The sequence below is a fragment of the Periplaneta americana genome, chromosome 8 (genome assembly GCF_040183065.1).
Source record: "Periplaneta americana isolate PAMFEO1 chromosome 8, P.americana_PAMFEO1_priV1, whole genome shotgun sequence".
NCBI lineage: Eukaryota > Metazoa > Arthropoda > Insecta > Blattodea > Blattidae > Periplaneta > Periplaneta americana.
In genome coordinates, this window is record NC_091124.1 from 134,681,376 (window position 1) to 134,706,244 (window position 24,869).

The following is a 24,869-nucleotide window of genomic DNA, read 5'->3' on the forward strand; positions in this document are numbered from 1 at the left end:
TTCTTTCCCATTAAGTTATATTATGATGGTGGTGTCAGAATTCCAAATAAGTTTGAGTATGGTATTTAGTGGGAGCCGAATGCAGTAGCCCTCAGTTCTGCAAACCATCCCAATTCAGTTGTCGCTCATAACAAATTGGTGTTAGAGAAGCAACGTGGCACAACGAAAATGGTGTCAGAAGTGGGATACGACGCGAACTGCTCATAGACGCGTTCTTGATTTAATATGCAGCTGTCTAGCACGATACAAGGGAAACTACTAAATAATGTCTATTGATTACAATCTGATAATAACGTGTCTAGTAGTTGATTATTTAATAAGAAATGTGTGTTATAATGTATAGTGTATAATATTGTGCTGCGTAATAATTTCCGTGTGGCGGATAGTGACTGATTTCCTCGCGTAAAACAAAATGACGCACGATTCCAAACAAATTATTGCTAAAGTCGCGACGCTGTTATTCCCGGCGTGACAACTCCTCTTTGCTTACGTCTTAGGAAGTGAAGGCTCTATAAAGTCTAGGTAGGTAGTATCGTTCGCCATTTCTGTTCTTTCGTTGCCGAGATACCAGACGAGGAATCTATTTTCCACACCGTTAAACATTATCATATCGTAGCTCCTATGATAATAAATCAAACGGACTGTAATTCAGCAAATAATTGAGCGGCAAATAACGTCTTCGTGTGCTTTCTGCGAACTCCAACGAAAGAGCCAAATGGCGGTTGATTATATTAAGTATTTATCGAGCCTTAAGAAATGAATAACGTCTTCGTCAGCGAATCACAAGACGCACACATTTAAATGTAGCCGACCTGCAACGCGATTGGCTGCCGGAAATTAGAGCGACGGGACTATATATTACAAATTGAACTAGAGGTTTTGCGAAAACAACAGAGAACTAAAGATCTATCCGCAGCTACCATGTTGAAAGAATGAACAGGCTTATCAGGCAGCTTACCGGTTTATGAATTTTTAAAAAATATCGACGCCGCTGCGCGTTTAGGAAACATAAGTGACGAAGATAAACACATATTCAGACTTATAATAGCAGGACCCGCATTTGAATTTTTGCAATTTATACCGGATCTCACTCAAGATGGTGTGGCCTTCGCAGACATTACAGTCGCGTTTTAGGAGAGATTTAAGGAAAAACTGCCTGAGGATTACTATTATGCAGAGCTACAAACGGCCTCACAAAAGCAAACAGAAAGCCTAGAAGCATTTGCGGATAGGATTAAAGCCCTCAGTTTAAAAACCTTAAAAGGGACAATGTACCCGTTAGAATGACACATCCTCACAGAAGAGGTAGAACATTGATTGTTAACCGCATATGTTGCAGGCCTAAGAGGGGAAATAGGTTAAGAAGTCCGAAGAATATAAAAGACGTCCAGTTAGCCGTCACCGCGACGAAAGAAGCGAGACACGAAGTAGGTCATCGCGAAGTATTCGTAGTAACAGAACCTAAATTCTGTCACAAATGTTACCGCAATGGGCACATGACTAAAGATTGCCGTGCGAAAAGACAATTTTTCACACCGCGTCACCAGAGACGCTGAGGGAAACAGTTACTACCAATACACGAATAGAAATGGAGGTGCTGTACATGGATTTCCGAGGGATAATATAGTGTGTTACTCCTGCGGAAAAAGGTATCATATAGCAAGAGAGTGTTTTCATAATAGACATGATAGTCCTAACCAGGGAAATGGGGGTGCCTTGGCTTTAAAACCCGTAACGCCAAGGCAATAAATAAACAATCTGCTTGCGCTCTCCCCGTTCCCGGGTCACACGTGGCAGGACTCCTGGCCATAGCAAGGTTAAACGGGAAGGTACTGTGGGAAGCTCATGAGATCAGCCCTGGAAGGATTGTGGAGTAATGACAATCCTACGCGCAGGAAACAGCCAGCGTAACGCCACTCTTGCTCGCAGCAAACGACATAATGACACACTGCTAACTACATTACAGTAACTAACAAACGTGAAACATTCGATCAACTTTTAATATAAACTAATAGTTTCAACTTATACAACACACCCACACAAAGCTAGTCCCAAACTATCTGATATTTTCAGTTACAATATAATTAAACATCATGTGCTGACAGTGATGTCATCTGGTTAGTGTCATAAGGATCATACTCAGAACAACTTATCTCCGTTAGGAAGAGCTGTGCTCCAGTCATCAATACCGCCCAGCACCGCACCTAATTAAAATACACCTCGCAGAGACTTTCACGTAAGCTCCCCACAGTAACTAAGTGGTTAGTAGATAAGGGGCAACCAAATCAGTCGTCCGACCAGGGTTAGCAGGGAACCCAATTAATGATACCGATATAAGAGCAACAAGTATCATAATACCAGAAAATTCTTGAGGTAAAGAGAACCCAAGATCTCGACTTAGAGTTTACAAATGCGGTAAGGATCCCGCATAGTTTTATAGTATGTCCAATAAATGCAGGACCGGACTGCTAGGTCTAGATTTTCTACAAAAACATAATTGTATCCTCAATGTAGGAAGCCGAAGGTTAAAGAAGAGGGAAGACTGTGTTATAAATTTGACAAACGAATCCACATGTCACGAAAAAGTAGGCGTAATGACTTTGGGACGCCAAGGTCAATGACTCGAGCGCAGCAGACGCAGAAAGTGACTGTCGCATCAAGTAGGGCACAATGAGAGAGAAAAGTCAAAATGTCTTCCAACAAACCCACATCCTAAATCGAAATAGCAAGGAAGCTATTATACCGCAAAGAAACGAAGTAGTGCTCTTAGGATGGGTCAATGGAAATACCACCAGGGAAGGGGCAAGTTCCAATGAGAGAAATGCGGAGACATTTCAAGACAAAATGCCGATTATTCTCGAGCCGGCGAGTTTCGGAATAAATGGTGTAGTCGCTAGAACCCTCAATGATATTGAGCCAAGTAAGAGTCAGTCCCTGTGAAAATTATAAATTATACGGGCGAAGAAATACGAGTACAAAAGAGACGAATACTAAGAAAAATTGAATATCTGTATAGTGATGCCTCACCACAAAACAAACGGAAAGTCCCCAGCGTAATATTATAAGTGCAATAAGCAAAGGTTCAGAGAGTATTTTAGTCAGGGGCGGCTTTCGAAGAGGGGCTGCGGAGCTGCAGCACCCCCAGACATTTGTGACTCTTGTCTCGTTTTATGTTGTGAAATACATTTATTATACGGTCTCTATTTAGCGGCTCGATTTTTTTTTTAATTTCGCTCTCATTGACATGCACGTAATCCTTACTGAAGTCACTTCCTCTCCTGGTACTGCCAGAGCGAAGCCAGAGACAAGGACTATGGGTGAAGCCAACTCCTCCCCTGGAGCTGCCAGTCTCGTCTCGGATGCTTTGCGCGTTAGTTTTACCCCTCCCCCTGCTGCCCCTGGCCATGAATCCAGAGTTTCCAGGAGCTGCAAAATTTGCAGCAACTTGTCAGTAGCGCGCAGTTTTAAATACATTTTCTTTAATGTTGTGAGTATAACAAGTGCAACAATGTTTAATTATGTACAATATTTACAGTCTATTCAGTTCAGTACCTTAACAATTCAGGAGAAATGTGAAATTAAGTGCACATCAGTTGAATCTCATAATGGAAAGAGCCACTAAACAAAATACAAAGGCTCGCATATTTTTTTGGTGATTTATCCAGTATCCCTGCTTTCTTCTCTCGATCTCTACTCAGTCTGTATTAGATTAATGTGTTTCAAAGACAATTCCATCAGCTGGGGCAACAAGAAATGCGATGAGAGAAGAAAGACTGACCGCATTAGCTATGTTTTCCATTGTAAAGACTATGTTAAACGACATCGGATTTTAATAAGAAGATGATTCAAACGTTTGCAACCTAGAAGACAAGGCGCATGGAACTAATCTTTAAACAAGGTAAGTTGCATGCTTTATTTTTGTATGCAGCCCTCCTGAATTCAATACCCACGAGCCGCCACTGATTTTAGTGTCTATCAGCTTAGACCATCTGAGCGAAACAGATCAAATAATAATGAAAAATTTATTCACGAATATCATGTTTTCCAAGATCCTACACAAAATGAGTTAGGGTGCACTAGTAGAGTTAAACACAGGATTAACGTGAGAGATGCGCTACCGATAAAGAAAACAGCTAATAGGTTACCACACAAGCAGTGTGCGAATTAACGGGGAGTGGGAGGGATTCCCCCTGTTGGAAAGTTATCCCCTTCTCATAAATTCATATTAACATCCGTGCCAGGGATAACTTCTATCCCCCTCACAAAATATAATTTGTTTTAATACGAGTATACTTTATAAAATAAGCAAAGAAAATAATATTGATGTATTATCATCACCGGCAAGCTAACAACAATCAATAACTTAGGAATTACACATCTTATCTTAAGCCTGCTCATGGATATAATTATTATTGTGATCAAGATGCAAGACAAGCAACTCAGTGCGACCAAGCGTTGAGCCGTATTGAATGAGGATAATAATAATTTTACGTATAGTATTCTCTATCTAGGATTCTAACCCCCCTTATCACAAATCTTAATTCACACCCTGCGCACAAGTATAAAGAAGCAAAGACATGTTATAGGATATTTTATTTTATTGTTATTTATTTATTTGTTATTGAACATAACAGGCAATATGCTAGAGACCATAATCCGACCGTCTGCAAGCCCGTGGTCGCACCCATAGTTCCAGTTCCAATGAAAACACCTGATGAAAGCGAGAAAATGCGATTCTGTACCGATTTCAGAGGTCTATATTCTCTCACCCATGGCGATTCATATCCAATCCCTAACATTGTAGAAACACTCGAAAGTTTATCTGCCACTAAGTACTTGAGTAAAATTGACCTATTCAGCGGCTTTTGGCAAGTCGAAAATGGGGGAAAAGACAAAGAGAAAACTGCCTTCGGCACACCCACGGAAACGTTTGGCATTTGGTTTAGTGCGAGCCTCGAGTACTTTTCAAAGACTTATGGAGTCCACACCTGTGGAGTAACGGTCAGCGCGTACGGCCGCGAAACCAGGTGGCCCGGGTTCGAATCACGGTCGGGGCAAGTTACCTGGTTGAGGTTTTTTCCAGGGTTTTCCCTCAATCCAATACGAGCAAATGCTGGGTAACTTTCGGTGCTGAACCCCGGACTCATTTCACAGGCATTATCACCTTCATTTCATTCAGACGCTAAATAACCTAGATGTTGATACAGCGTCGTAAAATAACCCAATAAAAAAAAAAAAGACTGATGGATGGTGTCCTAGAGGCTTAAAAGGCGAGTCGGCCTTTGTTTATATTGCTAATGTCATTGTTTACAGTTCAACAATAGAGGAACCAGTGGCGTAGCATGAAATTTTAAGCAGGGGAAGCTAATTCAAGTTGTCTTTCATGCAATTTGAGAAAACGTATTACAAAAATATAGTCTTAAAATAAATAGTAGTCAACATCAAGTCAGCAGTCGAAGATTGGTTGGAACCTCGTAAGTAACACCAATAAGGCATGACCTCAAACGGTACGTAGTAAAATATGATTTCACGGTTTACACATCAAATAGACACGTATAGTGTTACACTAGCTCACTCCCTGTCATAGAGAAATCACAATATTAACGGTCAATAGATACAGTATTAGTGGCATTACGTAAGTATGCATCTGTCTTTTGGTTGTGTCCTTCATTGACAGCAAGGTCCACACCTGTGGAGTGACGGTTAGCGCGTCTAGCCGCGAAACCAGGTGGCCCGCGTTCGATTCCCGGTCGCGACAAGTTACCTGGTTGAGGTTTTTTTCGGGGTTTTCCCTCAACCCAATATGAGCAAATGCTGAGTAACTTTCGGTGTTGGACCCCGGACTCATTTCACCGGCATTATCACCTTCATCTCATTCAGACGCTAAATAACCTAAGATGTTGATAAAGCGTCGTAAAATAACCAACTAAAATAAAAAAATGACAGCAAGGGAGTCGGTGATTTGTTTTTTAGATCACACTTTTGTTCGTAAGTCAGTCTTGATAATAGAATTGTCCTAAAAAATTCAAGTAAATTAGTGTCAGGGACTGTTATTTCACTCATTATTTATTATATCAGCCACAATGCACACTAACACTTCAACTGAACACAACTGACGAAAAGGGATAACTCGGAACCTACTTATTTTAAATGTTAAAGCTAGCTTCATACGAGCCTTGCGACCAGGGTAGTTTAGTTAGAAAGGGATGGAAAATCTGCGGGGTGGGTTACACAGAAGAATGAGTGTAATAAACCAGTCTGCTTGGAAGCTGGTGTGTGCAGGCTTCTTGTTTACTGCTGCATCACAAATCATCCTGAGCTGCCCCATCACAATATTTAACGCGTAAATATAAATTCTATTAAAATTAATAAATAATTTTGTCCATAGACTGCAGGTTTATTATGAAATTATTATTAACTGGGGAAGCTGAGCTTCTTAGCTTACATTGACGCTACGCCACTGAGAGGAACAAGCAAAGAGGCTAAAAGAGATTTTGTAGCAGGGGTGGCCCGTCCATAAGAGCTGCGGAGCTGCAGCACTCCCTGCTTTGACAGGAAAATAATAATAATAATAATAATAATAATAATAATAATAATAATAATAATAATAATAGTTTTATTTTTGTAGAAGAATTGTTACAGCTTTTATTGGTAAATTGCTTTATATTTCATCTGGCCGGGAATATGTACTATTATCTTATGCATAATATTTTTGCGCGTCGACTGTATTGGAATTGACACTGCATTCAAAGTCGTCCTGGGATCTGCAGGGTGAACAGCTCATAGAGAATGTGTCTTGCATGATCAGGAGGTAGAAAGGGGAAGGGAAGCAGAGGGAAACTGCTGCTGTTTAAAACCCATATTTCGCTACAGTGACTTGCAGAGCCAGGCCACAAGGGGAGATCTTTCCTCCACTCCCACACCGCTATTGTAATGCTACGTCAAATGGATTCTCTATTCCCTTGAAACTTAATGACAACATTTTTATTTTCTCTTCACATACTTATTGTTGTAGAATCTTATCGAGTTAATATAACGGAATTAATATTCTTTTTTGCCTTATTATTACGTATATATCTGCCTCCAGTAGAACCTTAGGATTTGCCTTAACTCAAAATGATTGCACGAGTAGAATCTTTTTGATATAGCAAGTAAAATACGAAAGAGACTTCCTTTCCAGTTTTAGAAAATTGTTGACCATCAGTATATCTGAGTGTTGCTTTGGTGTGACGTCTTAATACCGTAACTTAACCAGTGCAAATGTGCAAGCATGAGTGTGTGTGAATTACAGAATATTAATTTTATTTTTTTCAACTTTCCCTCGCGGAGAAGATTGATGTAATGAAGTGAAATTACAGGGTCGTCCGTTACCCGACTTACGTATATCTTACTCAAGCTTTATCCGGCCGAAATAGTGCATATATGTAAGGAAGTATAACAATGAAATTTACGCTAAGCATTTGTGGTTACGTATATGTGAACAAAAAAAAAAACGCTGTATATTGTTTTCTTTGCCTCCTCTTCGGTGGTGATCCTGCATTGACTAGGAGTGGTGTGACAGATTTAGGATACTTGCCTCTAAAAATTAAAAATCACGAATCTTCGCAATCTCCCCTGAAATACGTTGTTTCATTGGCTATGTTAGGAAAAACTAATATTGCTGCGCAGAGCAGGGAGAAATATTTAAAAACAAAAAAGACATAGCTAATGAATTTAATAAATATTTCTCAAAAGTAGGACATAGCATTGCATCGAACATCAACAAATCGGCATTTAACACGGAAAATTATTGTAGTGACCATAATAAGCACGCATCTTCCTCCATGTTTTTATCACCAGTAACCGAAGAAGAAATTTATAATATTGTTAAATCCTTAAAAAATAATGTCTCACCGGGAATCGACAAAATTACAAATAACACATTAAAGATTATCATTAAACATATATTAAAACCGCTTGTTTATGTATTCAATCTATGTCTCGCACAAGGAGTTTTCCCAGAATCTCTGAAAAATGCTGTAGTTGTACCGGTCCATAAGTCGGGGGGAAAAAAAAGTCTGAATAACTATAGACCTATATCCTTGCTCTCTAGCTTCTCAAAGATATTAGAAAAATGTTAAAAAAACAGATTAGTAAATTACTTCGAGAAAAATGAAATTCTGCCCAAACATCAGTATGGCTTCAGAAATAAATTATCTACGGATGACGCTATTATTGAAGTCACTGGTAAAATTATGCAGGAGTTGGATAACGGTTCTAAATGTTTAGGGATTTTCTTAGATTTAAGGAAAGCTTTTGACACGGTTAACCATCGTTTACTTCTGGACAAATTATTTGATATAGGAGTCAGGGGTATTGCGCATAAGTTATTTCAATCATACTTAAACAAAAGAACTCAGGTAACCAAAATTGATGATAATATCAGTGAAAATGTAAATATTGATATAGGTGTCCCTCAGGGAACCATTTTAGGTCCTATTCTATTTTTAATATATATTAATGATTTATTAAACATTGATCTGAAAGTACATAATGGCTCCTGTTATTCTTGCGCTGATGATACGGTGGTGATTTTCAGTGGTTTAACTTGGGAGGACACTTATAAACATGCCAATGTAGGTATAAATTTGATCAAAACCTGGCTTGATGCAAATTTGCTATCTCTAAATATAACTAAAACTACTTTGGTGCCATTTTCTTTAACAGTCTCTGGATTGAACAAATTGAAATCACTTTCTCATTTAAAATTAAAAATCCATAACTCATTTTGTAAACTCTCAACAACCTGTAAATGCCCTTGCCTGAAAGAATCTGTAGATGTGAAATACCTGGAAATTATTGTTGATAAGCACTTGAAATGGGAAAGACAAATCACCTTTTTATGTAACAGGATACGTAAAACAATTTACAAATTTGTAAACCTTCGCCATTACTTGCCTACTCATGTATTAGGTTTGGTTTATTTGGCTATAGTTGAATCTGTTATCCAATATGGTATAACGGGATGGGGAGGCATTACAAAAACTGCTCTTTTTCCTCTAATTATGTTGCAAAAACGTATAATCAAAATTTGTTTGAAAAGGCGATTGGATTATCCAACAAATTTGATCCATTCCGAATTGAATGTTTTTAGAATTGACCAAATTTACTCTTTAATGAAATTCTATCATAAAAATAGAATGAAATTTGTAGCTCAGCCACATGCTCATAATACAAGACGAAATGAAATTCTTAAATTAGTTGAACCTAAATATTTCACATCTGCTGCTTTACTACACAGTACAAATTATGGTCCACGTCTATATAATTCGATAATAAAATTTCATCAAGAATTGACTACTTTAAGCAATGAAATTTTCAGATCCAGAATTAAAAAATTTATATGACAGACTTCCCTGTATATATATATATATATATATATATATATATATATATATATATATATATATATTATGTACCATGTATTGTAAAACAAGTTTATTTCTGTCCTAAGTGTATTTTTCTATTTTATCTTGGTTACTATATCAACATGACCTGCACTAATTATACTACTAATAATAATTTAATATTAATCCATCAATCTAAACATCGTCTCTTTTTTCACTCAGTTATTACTATTATTATTATTTAATAATTTTATTATAATCTTTATGTGAGCTTTTTTCTTAAGTATTTTGTCTACAAAGTATGTGTATCTATGTAACGGAACTGTCCCCGAACACGAGCTTTGCTCTTTCGGGGTATTTTAATGTAACGTTTTTATGTATATGTTATTATTAAATAAATAAATTTTATAGCAAAAAAATAATAAGTGAAGCGCGAACAGAACATACATTCTCAAACATAACGACGAAGTGAAAAAAAAAATCGTGAAATTATTTTAAAAAATATTGATTGTATCAAATTTTGTAGCCAGTATGAACTTCCCCTTAGGGGGCATGATGAAAAAACGATTCGAAGAACTCTGGTATATTTCGTGAGTAATCTAAACGAGTCTCTCAAAAATCATTTGGAACATGCCATTGTTTAAAGGTAATTCTAAAACAATTCAGGATGAACTGGTAGATTGCATGTTGAGTGTCTGCCGATTTGAAATTCAGACTGAAATCGATGGTATTAGTTTTTTTTTTCTGTATGGTTGTGAAACTTGGACTCTCACTTTGAGAGAGGAACATAGGTTAAGGGTGTTTGAGAATAAGGTGCTTACGAAAATATTTGGGGCTAAGAGGGATGAAGTTACAGGAGAATGGAGAAAGTTACACAATACAGAACTGCACGCATTGTATTCTTCACCTGCTGACATAATTAAGAACATTAAATCCAGACGTTTGAGATGGGCAGGACATGTAGCACGTATGGGCGAATCCAGAAATGCATATAGAGTGTTAGTTGGGAGGCCGGAGGGAAAAAGACCTTTAGGGAGGCCGAGACATAGATGGGAAGATAATATTAAAATGGATTTGAGGGAGGTGGGATATGATGATAGAGAATGGATTAATTTTGTTCAGGATAGGGACCAATGGCGGGCTTATGTGAGGGCGGCAATGAACCTCCGGGTTCCTTTAAAGCCAGTAAGTAAGTAAGCGATTATGGCAAATGATGCCACAGACATCTCCCAACTAAGTCAGGAAGTTTTGATTTTTCGATATGTAGTGCATTTATTTTAGTCCTATACTTATTAGTAATGATATCAAGAAGAGAAATTTGTATATACCAAAATCTACTGCAGCTCCCCCAATCCACAAGTTCACGAGCCGCCACTGTTTTGTAGCATTTAAGAGACGTGATTTTGAAAGCGCACCCACTAAAATGTACTTTCGCATTACCCGAAATCGAATACTTTGGTCACGTAGTGGACTCGAGAGGCGTACGTCCCGATCCACAGAAAATTCAAGCAGTAAAAATATTTCCGGTTCAGAAAAACGCAAAACAAATACGATCATTCTTAGGTCTAGAAGGCTATTACCGTAGACATGTTGCTAACTTTTCTTAAATTGCTAAACCCTTGTCAGACCTCACAAGAAAGAACGCTAAATTTATTTGGACTAAAAGACATGAAAATGCATTTAGGACGTTAAAAGAAGCACTGTGTAGTGAACCAATCCTGAAATATTCTGATTTCAGTAAACAGTTTATACTAGCGGCAGACACATCAGGAACTGCGCTAGGAGCCGTTTTATCTAATAAAAAAAATGGCGGGGAGGAGCACCCAATTGCATATGCCTCGCGAGTATACTACAGAAATTTGAAAGGAACTACTCCACCACAGAATATGAGCTATTAACTCTAGTGGGCCACAAAGTACTTTGGTGCTACTTATACGGCCACGAATTCACCTCAGTGACCGACCATGCAGCCCTTCGTTAGCTAATGAGTCTCAAGGAGCCGAGTTCGAGACTGCTCCGATGGAGTCTCAGATTGTCCGAATTTAATGTTCAGGTTCGGTATAAACCAGGAAAAATAAACATCAGAACGTAGATGCTCTATCTAGAATTCATGAAATGTGCTTTGTTAAGATCGATAAGATGGAGCCCCAATCCGTTCGAAATCTACAGATTGTCGAACCACAACATGCGCAATGGTTGAATGATACAAATCAGTTTAAATTAGACGACAGTGGGGTTTTATTTCCAATCCAAGATGATCGTGAATTTTGTTTGGTAGTACCTAAATCATTGAGATCGACTATACTGAAGACATATGATTCACCAATTGGTGCACACCAAGGTCAAAGGCGGACCTATGACTTATTAAATCGACGTTTCTATTGGCCAGGTATGAGATCAGACGTAGAAAATTACGTTGCGAATTACATGTAATGTTGCGAAAGAAAAACACGAAAACATGCTGTAGCCCCTCGTCAGGTGTTCGGCGAAGTGCTGCAACCCTTTGAATTACGTAGTTAGCATGGACATCCTTGGTCCATTTTCAAAGATCACTTCCGGGAATGTCTATCTATTGATTCTCATGGATGCCTTCACGAAGTGGAATGAAGCTATTCCGATACCAGACCAGTCAGCAGAAACGGTAGCTAGAGAATTTGTCACAAAAATAATTGCTCATCATGGAATCCCTAGACAAGTATTAACTGACCAAGGCAGGAATTTTGTATATACATTGTTCAAGGAAGTTTGCAAATTCCAAATTGCTACACATAAGGAAAATACAGACAAGTCCGAATCATTCTATGACACATGGACTAGTTGAACGCAGTCATCTAATGTTCACGGCAAGTATGTCTCACTTTGTGCGTAAACACCGAAGAGATTGGGATAAGTGGATAGCTGTAGTACAGATGGCGTACCTACAGAAGTACATCCAGTGATCTCAACATTTTAGTATAGAGCTCAATGAGTACACCTCACTCGCTGACCGGCTATTCCCCTTTCTTTCTCTTGTATGGCAAGGAAATGCCTCTGCCATTTCCAGTCGATATCAGTCCGAAATTTCCAAGGGAAAATATAGAATCCGACTCTATAGTTGGCCTAGCCACGAAGCTAGAGACGACCTACAAAGTGGTTAGAGATCGGCTAGAGCAAAGTAAGACAACGCAAGCCAGACAGTACAACAGCAGACGAAATGTGAAACTTCAAACATTTTAGGTAGGAGACAAAGAATTCCTACTGTTCGCGCAACTTATCTGGGCAGCTAAAAGAGCGTGGTGCGGGGTGTAACGGGGTCGCTTCTAGCGGAAGCGGGGGAGGAGAGGGAAGGATGCTCTACGAGGCGGGTAAAATACATTTACTTGCTTAGTGTGATCTGTACTTACAATAATTTTGCGTTCTGTTGGCCGGTAGTAATACGAGATGCAACAAGATTATACGCGCCTTCTATACTAGAGATTGCCGGTTCGATCCCGGCCGAGGTCGATGGCATTTAAGTGTGTGTAAATGCGACAAACTCATGTCGTAGATTTACTGGCATGTAAAAGGACTTCTGCGGGACACAATTCCGGCACACCGGCGACGCTGATATAACCTCTGCAGTTGCGAGCGTCGTTAAATAAACCATAATTTAATTTTAATATAGCGTACACAGTAAGGAGAGGGAGATAATAAGGTCAGTGGTTGTTTGATGCGATCAAGAGGGAAAAGAGAAATGTCTTACTTACTTACGACTTTTAAGAAACCCGGAAGTTCATTGCCGCCCTCACATAAGCCCGCCATCAGTCCCTATCCTGAGCAAGATTAATCCAGTTTCTACTGTAATCATATCCCATCTCCTTCAAATTCATTTTAATATTACCCTCCAATCAATGTCTCTGCTTCCCCAAAGGTCTTTTCCCTCCAGCATCCCAACTAACAGTCTATATACATTTCTGGATTCGCCCATACGTGCTACATGTCCTGCCCATCTCAAACGTTTGGATTTAATGTTTCTAATTATGTCAGGTGAAGAATAAAATGCGTCCAGTTCTGCGTTGTGTAACTTTCTCTACTCTCCTGTAACTTCACCGCTGTTAGCCCCAAATATTTTCCTAAGCACCTTATTCTCAAACACCCTTAACCTCTGTTTCTCTCTCAAAGTGAGAGTCCAGTTTCACAACCATACAGAACAACCGATACTGTTTTATAAATTCTGACTTTCAGCTTTTTTGAGAGCTGACTGGATGACAAAAGCTTCTCAACCTAATAATAGCAGGCATTTCCTCTATTTATTCTGATTTTAATTTCCTCCGATTGTCATTTACAGTTGTTACTGTTGCTGTACTATGTTCTAGTCACGAGACGTAATCATATACTTTGTCTTTTCGGGATTTATTTGGAAACGTATCTCTTTACTTGCTTCAAGTGTTTTCCTAATAATTTATGGATTTTATTATACGTCTAGACGACACCAGCAGTGATGACTATGATGATGATGATGATGATGATGATGATGATGATAATGAAGAAGGGAAGAGAAGGAGGAGGAAGAAGAAGAATATTGATAATGACTGTATGTGAAAGTGAACTTTTTGGAAACCCAACAACACAGACCTGTGCTTGTTGTTAAAGACTTCATGCATCGCTTACCATCAGTATCTGATGGCCAGATACGAATATTGTAATGATTGGAGTTGTGATCATACTGTATAGCACACAGAAGAAGAAAAATGTAATTTATTTATGTTTGTTATTTTGTGAAACCATATACTTTCACCTGCCATATCCAATAGAACGCACTGAAATTAAATACCGAATGATGTTTTTGTAACTGTACGTAGGCTACTACTGCTGCAGCGATGGTCAGGAGCCAGGAGACAGCTACGGGGCACCGAGAGAGCACTAGGGAACCCAGGTGCCTAAATAAGTTGCGCGGACAATACACAGCACTCTGTTGAAAAGGGAGTAACGAATAAACTGGTTAAACCATGGAAGGCCCAGTTGAGGTAGTAGAAAGACTAAATGCAGTCAATTACAGCATTTGCAAGAACGCAAGTAGTTCACGTAAATAGGTTAAAGTTGTGCCTTGGTAGAGTCGATGGTCTGTATGACGACATTCGCTCTAACGAAAGTAATACGAAATTATGTATACGCATTATTGGGAAGATTATGAATTATCCCTGGGAACGGAATCGGACAGAGAACCCTAAGATGAAGGGATAATCAGCGAAACGTTAGGAACGGCGACAGAAAACGCGTGGACAACGGAAGATGAGATACCACTAAACTAATTAAGAGATGGAGTGGAAAGAGATGAGGATTTTGAGTCTGAGGACGAAATTTCTCTTGTCTCGTGGAAAGCGAGATTCCCTGATCCTCCCCAGGCACACGGTTCTTACGGGTCGACCCTAATTCAGTTAATGCTCCCAGCGTGAGTAATGAAACAATCGAATAGAAAGACCAATCAACTTCACCTCGCTACGGACTGCGAAATAGAAAAAATATTCACTAAACTATTTGATTGTAGATTGTCTAATTTTATTGTTGTTGCAAGAAAGTGATCTAACAAAATGTGGGGACGAGATTTACACTCTCTGTTCTCCGGATGTAACAATATTTTCAGCTACTCAGCCGCACTATCTAGCCAGAGAGAACTGACTGAGGAAGCCTGTCATCGGATCTGAACAACCTCCGTCGTGATATCGTTCATTCCAGGAAAAACTTTGAGTATACTGTATTATATACAGCGTGAAGGACGCCCGGAGTTGCCAGAGTTCAAAATGGCACTCGTAAAATTTACTTCTACTTTTGTAACTTAAAATAACTGTATTATAAATATTTCTATTGATCCAAGTTAACTGCTATGTAACATGTACAGTATATAAATTTGGAAACATTTAGAATAGTGTGATAACATAATATGTTTCTAAGTTTAGGATTGATTTATCACAAGGATATAATAGCATTCAATATAGTCTAGAGCACAAACAGCGCTCAACGAGCGCGTGCGCTCCTTCGGAGCGGGAGAGCTGTGTTTACCGCTCGCCGAATCGGAGAGGAAGATACGTCAGAATGACAAACTTGCTATAGGTAGAGGAGAGGGAAACGACCACTCAGTTATCTAGTGGAGTGCAGTGCGTATTCTCAGTAACTGTTTCACGTTGCTTACCTTCTGCTACAATACAGTATGAAGGAATCTAAAAGACGGAAAAGTGGTGATCAGGCAAATTCTTTCAATGTTCCATGGGAAAATGCTAATTTTTTCATAGCGCCTGGAGTAAATACTCAGTGCTTTATCTGCCACAACATTTGGTAAGGTAGAAAGAAACGTAACATAATGCGTCATTACGAGTCCAGACATAAAGATACTAACAATTTAAATATCTCTCTTCAGGGAAAAGGCCAGCTCAGTGTTGATATTATGAATAAATTACGGGATTTCAGTCGTAAACTTACACTTTTCGTAAGTCAATTTCGGGAAGGTAATATGGCTTACTTTCCAACGATATAAACTGCTCGTGATGAAGCCATGTTAAATGATTATGTGCAAATATTAATCGAAATTCAAAATGAATTTAATTCTAGGTTCCAAGACCTTGTCTTAAGGTCCACACCTGTGGAGTAACGGTTAGCCCGTCTAGCCGTGAAACCAGGTGGCCAGGGTTCGATTCTCGGTCGGGACAATTTACCTGGTTGAGGTTCTTGCGGGGTTTTCCCTCAACCCTGTATGAGCAAACGTTGAGTAACTTTCGGTGTTGGACCCCGGACTCATTTCACCGGCATTATCACCTTCTCATTCAGACGCTAAATTACATAAGCTGTTGATAAAGTGTAATAAAATAACCTACTAATAGTCTTGTCTTAATTGGAAAGAAGTTTAAAGTTATCATAATAAATTCCTTCAACACCAGTTGAAACAATGTCATATAAGTTACAGGTGGGCCTGGTTGGCGCGGTTGGTATAGTGCTGGCCTTCTATGCCCGAGGTTGCGGGTTCGATTCCGGGCCAGGTCAATTGCATTTAAGTGTGCTCATATAACCTCGGCAGTTGCGAGTGTCGTTAAATAAAACATAACATTTAACGATTTACAGCTCGGACTTATTGATCTTCAATGTGGCCTAAGGGCTAAAGATCGTTTGAATAATACTACTAGCCTGGTTGCGTTTTACAAGACTAAACATTAGCAATGATATCCACGACTACACATGCTGGCTGTGAAAATGATTGGTATGTTTGGCTCAACATTTATATTTGTGAGCAATTACTGTTTTCTATAATCAACATTAATAAAGGCAGGCATCGAACATCTGTAACTGATGTTTCATTACGATCAGTAGGCTACTGTTCCTTTCAGCTGCCAACAGCATAAAACCGTTTTTGATGTACTGATAAATAAAAATATAACAAAATGATATTGTACATTTAAGTAGCTATAGAATTTCTATTATTTCTGTGAAATAAATATTTCTTTATTAATTAATAATAGTCCAAGATAGTTTTGCAAACACTGAACGGGAATTCATTTCATAAACACTCGTAATAGTACTTCCTTTTGTGTACATTTTGTACGAGATCATCCCTTCTTCCAGTATAACCTATACAGAGCGCAGCTAATACCTGCATTCCGCTCATGAGCTGTGAGCCGGCTCGGAGAGTGCAAACCTTGTGCAGGCCTGGTCTATAAGGTTATTCTGCCTAATATCCATAACATATGTGTAAATATTCAGTTTTAAACGTATCCCAGATGATGATTTAAAAGAAAACATAGTTGAATAACCCTTCTCGGGATCTCAGCCAGGCGAGTTGGAGATTTGCTTCCAAGCTTTTGACGGCTAGCTCTGCCATCTTGTTCAGGGAATGAAGCAATGTGGGACGCCGCCGAAAAAAATCGAAAAAGAGAGGAGAATTGGGAGGACAAATTTAAAAGGTACGCAAAACGCGTCCTTGCAAGGGATTGGGGGCTGTACGAAACTAAATATGTGAGCTCCAAGCCTGTTGGCCACTAGTCTCACTCCGGGTTACGCTGCTCCACTGACGGAGCTCTAGAAAATTTTGAAAGGGAGAACAGAAAATGGACGTAACCTCTTAGGTACCACATACGCGAGGGGGACGGAAATGTGATCCAGTGATCACGGGACGGGGCGAGGAGGAGATAGCTGGTGTTTGCCGTTAGGATGGCAGGTGTTATTTTGCACATTGAAAGGGGCTTAGCCATTTCGCAGTGCAAGTGGAGTCGTGAAGACTCTGTCATCTGTTGTTCGATGACAAGGCAAGTGAAGGCCGTCAGAAGAAGCGCCGTGAAATCTAAATCTGCAATTTGAGAAGTTCCCTGCCCTTTCAAATTGCGACTAATTGAGTGACCTCGTACATTTAATAGACAATTTATAGGTTCTGAACTAGGGCATACGTCGTTTACAAGAAAAGTGGAATATATATGGGGAAGGGCATATAGATCCGTGGCCCATTTCCTTTAGGGCTCATCTCGACACTTGTCTTACGCCTTAGGAAAACCACGGAATACCTTAGGCTGGATGAGTTGTCTCATATAAGAGACTAGCCAATTTGGCTATTAGGTAGGAGGTGATTGTTGTCATGAGCCTTGTTGAATCGTCTCAATTTAGAGACCAGCCATTTAGCTTTATGGTGACTTAATTACGAAGAGAGGGGAGAGATGTAATTATTAATTAATTTAGAGTAATTAGGGGGATTCATGGGGATATGAGTGCAGGTCCGTGGCCCATTTCTTTTAGGGCTCATCCCGACATTTGTCTTAGCGCCTTAGGAAAACCACGGAAAAACCTTAGGCAGGATGAGTTGTCTCAATTTCAGAGACTAGCCAGTTGGCTCTTAGGTAGAATGACTCTATGAATCGATGGATATATACTAGCCCATTGGCTCTATGATAGTTCCATCAATCAACAAATGTAGATACTGTTAGGGAGGGATTTTGTTTAGCCCAGTTAAGACAAGGTCATTTTGAAGCGGTTGCACTATCAAAGGAGTCTCACGGAGTTGAGTCGTGACTACCAAAACCTGGAAGTAACGCCAGCCTCCCTGTCCTCCTGTCTCAAGAGTATAGCTAATGGACCTGTCTGGTGTCTACGCCGTAACCTAGGATCATACTGGCCGAGGCCAGATATGAGCGGGTTGGGGTTAGCACGAGCTTCCGCATACAGGTTCCTAGCCAGTCGAGCAATGAACTCGTCTATGGTTGGCAAGTCTAGTTCATCACGGAACTTTCTTCTCGAGGCGACTCGGGAGAGATGAGTAATGAGTCGAATCACCTGGTTTTGGATAACTTGGAGTTTACGGAGATGGGACACTGCCGCAAACCTCCATGCGGGTGCGGCATAGGTAATGACAGAGCGAATGAGGGCCTTATGTACATGGTAAGTCCTACCCCCAGGTTGTCAGGGGTTAACGCCGCCAGAATGGGATAGTGTCTAACTATCAGCCCGTTGGCCTTATGAAGAAGGGATTGGATGTGATCTCGGAAGGTGAGATGAGAGTCCATAATGATCCCTAAATATTTAATTAGGTTCATCCAAGGCATTTCTTGTCCGAAAAGGGTGGATGATGGTGGTGGTGGTATGTCTTCGAGCCTCGCTCTTAGTGAAAAGAGTGTGGCCTGACATTTCTCTACATTGACCTTGATTCTCCAGTCGTGGAACGACGGCTTGAGGTGATCTAAGATCGACAGCAATCTACGGGACGCTAATCTATAGGTTTTGCCCATCGCCAAGAGGGCGGTGTCTTCTGCATAGATATACAGATGATTACTTCTGCCGTGGATATAGCGAAACGGGAGGTCATTAATGAATATATTGAAAAGTATGGGACCGATAATGGAACTCTCTGGGACTAGTGCCTACACGGGTTTAGAATGTACGGCCTCGGAGGTAGTTAGAAATGAGGCGTACCATTCCATCTGGGACTCCCATACCCAGTAACTTAACGAGGGGTCCCTCATGCCAAACCTTGTCGAATGCTCGCTCGATGTCCAAGTAAGCTGCAGCTACGACACGCTTCGTTCTCATAGCCCAGGTAATGTCCTCCGTCATGCGGAGTGCCTGGAGTGTAGTGGAACGACCAGGGTGGAAACCGAACTGCTCGTTCCTGATTTGGAGCAACACTACTTCAGTGAGGCGTCTATGTATGACCCGCTCCGCCAGTTTGCTGAGAAAACTGAGGAGACTAATAGGCCTATAGTTGTTTGGATTCGTCTTATCCTTTCCGGGCTTTGGAAAGAGAACTACGTGAGCCTCTTTCCAGGGAATGGGAGTGACCGGAAGCCAAGATGTTATTAACTATCTCTGCTATGCGCTTCATAGCTGACCTTGGGAGATGCTGGAATATAGTTCCTTGGATACCGTCGGCTCGGCCCCCATAAGGCCGCAGGAGCCGACGAATGAAATGGGCGACCTCGTGGGTGTTCGTAGGTCGTATCCCATTTTCCGGCTCCCTGCTAAGGATGTCTCGAACCAATTCCTCAACAGCTCTGATATGGGGCAAGTTTAAATTTTGTTCCATGGGTTGGAAAGTGATCTCTAGAACGTCTGCCAGTACGGTAGCCTTCTCTTCAGGAGTAAAAGCCGTGACATCTGGACCGACTACTATGGGTGTATAGATTGAGACGGATTGGACAGAGTTCAAGATACACGCGAGAGATATCTGGCAAGTTTCTGCTGTCCATCGTCTCAAACTTGGATTTCTAAGCATCCACGAACGTTTCGTGGACCGCCTCACTGATCCGCCTGAGCAAGCGGTTCATTTCTATTCTATGCTCATCTAACCTAGAACGCTTCCACAAAGTTCTTGCTCTATTGCGGGCGATCTTTAGGTCTCTATTATAGGTTGGGAGCTGCATCCGTTCCGGTTGTGAAGACCGTTTCGGTATTGCAGCATCCATTGCCTTCTTGATGCATTCCGTCAGGTCGCTGACCTATCTATCCCTGCCGGAGTGACTTCGGGGGGGAGTGGTGGAAGCGTAGCGGCTACCTGGTCTTGGAAGAACACAGTCTGCTGCCTTATAGTTGAATTTCTCAGCGGTTGGGGAGAGTTCGGCTGGGTGCATGATCTCCATTATCACCGGAAGGTGGTCGGACGGAAGATCATACAGGATTGTTAGTTCTCGCTCTAGTTGTGAGACCTTTCACCAGAGCGATGTTCAAAATGTCGGGGAGTTGATTCGCAGCATCCGGTACGTGTGTGGGTTCCCTAGGGGCCATCACGACGTATCCGTTTCCTGTAGAATTTAGAAAAAGCCTATCGCCCTGCCGATTGGGGCGTTGACAGTTCCAGCTAGAGTGCTTCGCGTTGAAGTCGCCGGCGACTACGAATCTATCGGATAGACTTGTCACTATATCTAAATCGCGTTCATTTACTGTGCCCGGAGGACTGTAGGCAGCCATAAACAGAAAGGGGAGTCTGCCTATGTAGGCTCTAATAGCCACTGCCTCTAATGCCGCTAGCTGGGGAAGGAGATACTCACAGTGCGCGATCGAAGAACGAACGAACACCGCTACACCTCCGCCTCTTCTAGCTGCTCTATCCTGTCTATAGACTTTAAATACCGCGCATCTTAAATTTACTTGGGGTGTCAGGAACTTTTCTGTTATAAATGCTACGTCTATATTATTAGCGTCCAGGAAAGCCCTGAACTCATGTCTATCGTGTCTAAGGCCCCTGGCGTTCCATATACACATCCTAGCAACTCCGTCACTTCGTCTGGCCATTGAGAAAAACCAGAGAGGTTAGGAGCTTAAATATCTCCGGGAGGGCAGACATAGGATTCTCCATAAGGAGAACTATCTCCCTCGTTAATCCTTCGAGGATTGGGGCGAGTGGTATGTTAGGATTTGCTAATTGCAACGCCTCGGCAAAGTGCTGGACTTGGTCGAGAGTAGCACCTTGATCGGTCGGGCCTTTCAGGATGCTTGCAACAGCCTCCTGCTGGGCCGGTGGGACAGGGGCGGAGATGGACTCTACCGTGGTAGTCTCGGTGGCTTTCTGCTGCCCCTGTTGTGCTTAGGGCGCTGGGGAAGGGGTCCTGCATTATTGGCAGCAGTTTGGGGGGCTGTCGCTGCCACGATGGACCACAGAGGCGCGGCAACGGGCACATCCAAGAACGAAGGGATGTCCGCCTGCTGCTGCTGCGGCTGTTGGCGGACCGGCCCGAGTTCCATGCGTCGCTCCGCACGAGGTCCCTGCACATGGGCGCGAGCCTGAGGCTGTGGCTGCTGTTCTCAGAACAGCTGCTGTTGCCTCGCAGCTCGCTCTACCCGCTGCTGCCGGAGCCACTCGTATTGGAGCGTCCGCTGTTCCTCGAGCTCTGCCTCCTCCGTCGGGCATCCCTGCTCGTTCCTTCAGTGGCATCTCTAACCTGTAGTGCTACAGGACACCCTCCTTAATTGGCGGTGTGAGCGCCACCACAGAGTGCGCATGTAGCGTGGACATCGTGCGGCTTGCGACAATCTTTAGTCCTATGGGGGCGTGCGCAAGCTCGACACATAGGCTGCGCTCTGCAGCTAGCCTGCGTGTGGGATTACCACTGGCAGTTGCTGCACTGAGGCGGGCGCTTGCTGGGGACGTAGTCCTCAACCGTTACTCTCATCAGGCAGCACTGCCGCAAGGCTCTCATCCTATCACGGCCTTCGGAGGAATTCTCCACATCGACAATGACCATTCGGAGATTGTTCTTTGTCCTTGATGAGTACATCCTCGTCACTCGCCGGACGGTGATGCCTTGGAATTCCAGGTCGCCCTGGATGTCCTCATCAATGTGAACATCTATGCCCCTCAATACGAATCGCAGAGGCTTGTTCTTCTTGGGGCGCAGCAAGTTGTACGCTACTCCCCGTTCGGTCAGGAACCTGCAAAGATTTGAGTAGTCCCTTCCGCAAACAGTTTTCACGGCCGTCCCGGCGCGCGTCCGGTACGAGCATAAGTCCAACGGTTCGTATTCAGCCTTGAACTGTCGGCCCAGTCGGCCCAGCGAGCCAGTGAAGGCTGGCGTAATAATAACGGGGGGGAAATCACCACGTCGCCTAGTGAGGGCCGTCTCAACATCATCTTCCTCGTCCTCACTCTCCGACACGTGAGTATGAGCTGCGGAAGGGGGGCGGGAAACTGCCTGATCTACCTCAGGGGCAGCAGCCGTCTCCTGTGGGGCCTCAGGTACGACGGGGTTCGCTGCCTCCTCGGTCAGGACTTGAAGAGTCGACGCCCCTAATTGCTCCAAGGTAGAGAGAGCAGCTCTCTCTTCCTTGGTGAGCTCACTGGCGGTACAAAGACCGCCTTGTTGAGTGTTAGCTGAGCCCTTCTTCTTCTTCTTCTTCTTCTTGGCCTTAAAGACCTGAAGTGCGCCGGACCCAGATGGGATTGGCAGCACTTCATCAGTTTTCACTCTATCTGGTTTACTCAGTCCGCTGGGATCTGGCAAGTCAGGACAAGTCACCTCAGTGACCTTGGGAGCTACCTTGGGGGTGAGCTTACGCGAAAGTCCAGAAGGGACTGGGATGGTGAGAGGGGGACGAAGCTCAAGAATTTCGGCGACGGGGACCGGGACAGACGGCGTCCGTATAGGACCAGCCGATCGCAGGTTCCGACGCCTGGGCGGAGGAGTAATGTGCGAGGGACGCGATACGCGCAAGTAGGAGGTGGTGGGCCCTGTCTGGATAGTGCAAATTAGCAACCGCTTTACGCCACCTGCTTTAGGTTGGCTCGTGGCCTTGTTGCTCTTAACTGGAGCCATTCGAATTTTAGATTCGATGCTATCAGGGAGGAAGCCTAAGCGGCACTCTGTCCGCAGTGCAAGATCCTGCTAGGCCCCTTTCCCACTAAGAGTGAAAGCCCAGCAGTTACGTCCGACCGATCGCCGAGGACTAGCCCGGTTAGCTGATCGCAACAAGCGTTGCGGAGCTCGCGGGGGACCGTCGGTTGGGCCGGACGAAAATTTGCGTAGCCCTCAGAAGGGTCGGACAATAGTAGAAGAGTGGAGGAAGGAAAGCAAATTAGCCCGAAGGCCCTGCCTTTAGGCAGTCACTCCGGCACGAAGGCACAGAGTCTCTCCCTAGCAGGAAGCCTGCCTACGGACCGAGGAGGGCTAGGGGTCTCTTCAAGAGAGGACCCAATCCCCGACCCGGATCCGCCTGCCCTAGGGAAGTTAGTGCGCACAGCCCTACGTGGGCTGCGCGGCTTTCTTCGCGCTGCGCGCCTGTGTGGCAAGGGAACCATTAGGCTGCTCTTTCAAAAGGTGCCGATCACGTAGGTGTCCGCCGCCTGGCCGACAGAAGTACGATGCTCGGCGACTCGATTCTCCCTGGCCGAGAGCTGCTTTCTGGTTGGTGGTAGCGGTAGCCAATCAGGAGCTAGTTGCTGGTCCCGACTGTCCTCCGTGTTCTGGTGGTTGAAGCGTATTGGTGGCAGGTTTCCATGCTGTACTCAGCTGTAGACCCCCGTCTCTGTTGAAATTATTGCCATCTAGCTGGATTTCGATGACTTCCTTGATAACCAACCAGAATGCGCCTGGCGGTCGGGACTAGGAAGTAGCTCCTAATTGGCCCGCAGCGGGAAGCCCTACTATTGCATATATACCGGCTAGACATGGTGCCAGATCACTTCATTCCCTGAAGAAATGGCAGAGCTAGCCGTTGAAACCTTGGAAGCAAATCTCCAACTCACCTGGCTGAGAACCCGAGAAGAGTTATTCTACATCAAACGCCGGGTAAGCCTCAAATCAAGAAAACACTCTTTCATGAGTGCGGAAACGATTATCTTAATTTTATCAATTGTGTCGAACTTATATTATCGCCGGGGCCTCGTACTTAACATGCCGGCATCATATGGATACAATAAGGCCGGTTATACACCAGGGGCAGCTTTAGTGGCAGTGCCATCGTGCCATGGCACTGCCAGAACACGAGAGAAAAGCAGAATTCATATTTTCCGTGAAAATCCAGAAAGAAATAAGTTCGTACGCTTGTGCTTGCAAACTATACTGCCAATATCGTTGCCGCCAATCTCGTTGTAACCAATGTTTGCAGCATTGATCTGAGCCAGGCACTACAGCCCATAAGGAATATAATGGGATGCGCGCGCAATGTTCATCTTCTCCCGTCCATTCCAAGCATCTGAAATGTGCCAGGCACAGTTTACCGCTCTCGTTTTTAAATGCTTGGATAGTTGTATACAATCCCATTTACTATCTCAATTCCTTACTCCTCGCACTCTCGTCTGCCCTCCCGCTTTGTCGGAATAAGTTTCTTAGAGGGAAGGATGAAAAAATAAGATAAAATCCCTTTTCGGTTTCTTAAAATATTTTGTTTAAGAATGCTTTTCATTCAGTATATTTCTAATTGTAGTGCGAAACTGTAAACCTGTGAGGTGTTATCGTGTTATGTAATGTTGTGAAGAAATTAATTCAGTTATCACTTTATTAAAATCTCCGCTTTCAATATTAACATATCAAAACTTACTTCATGTTAAATAATTGACTTACATGG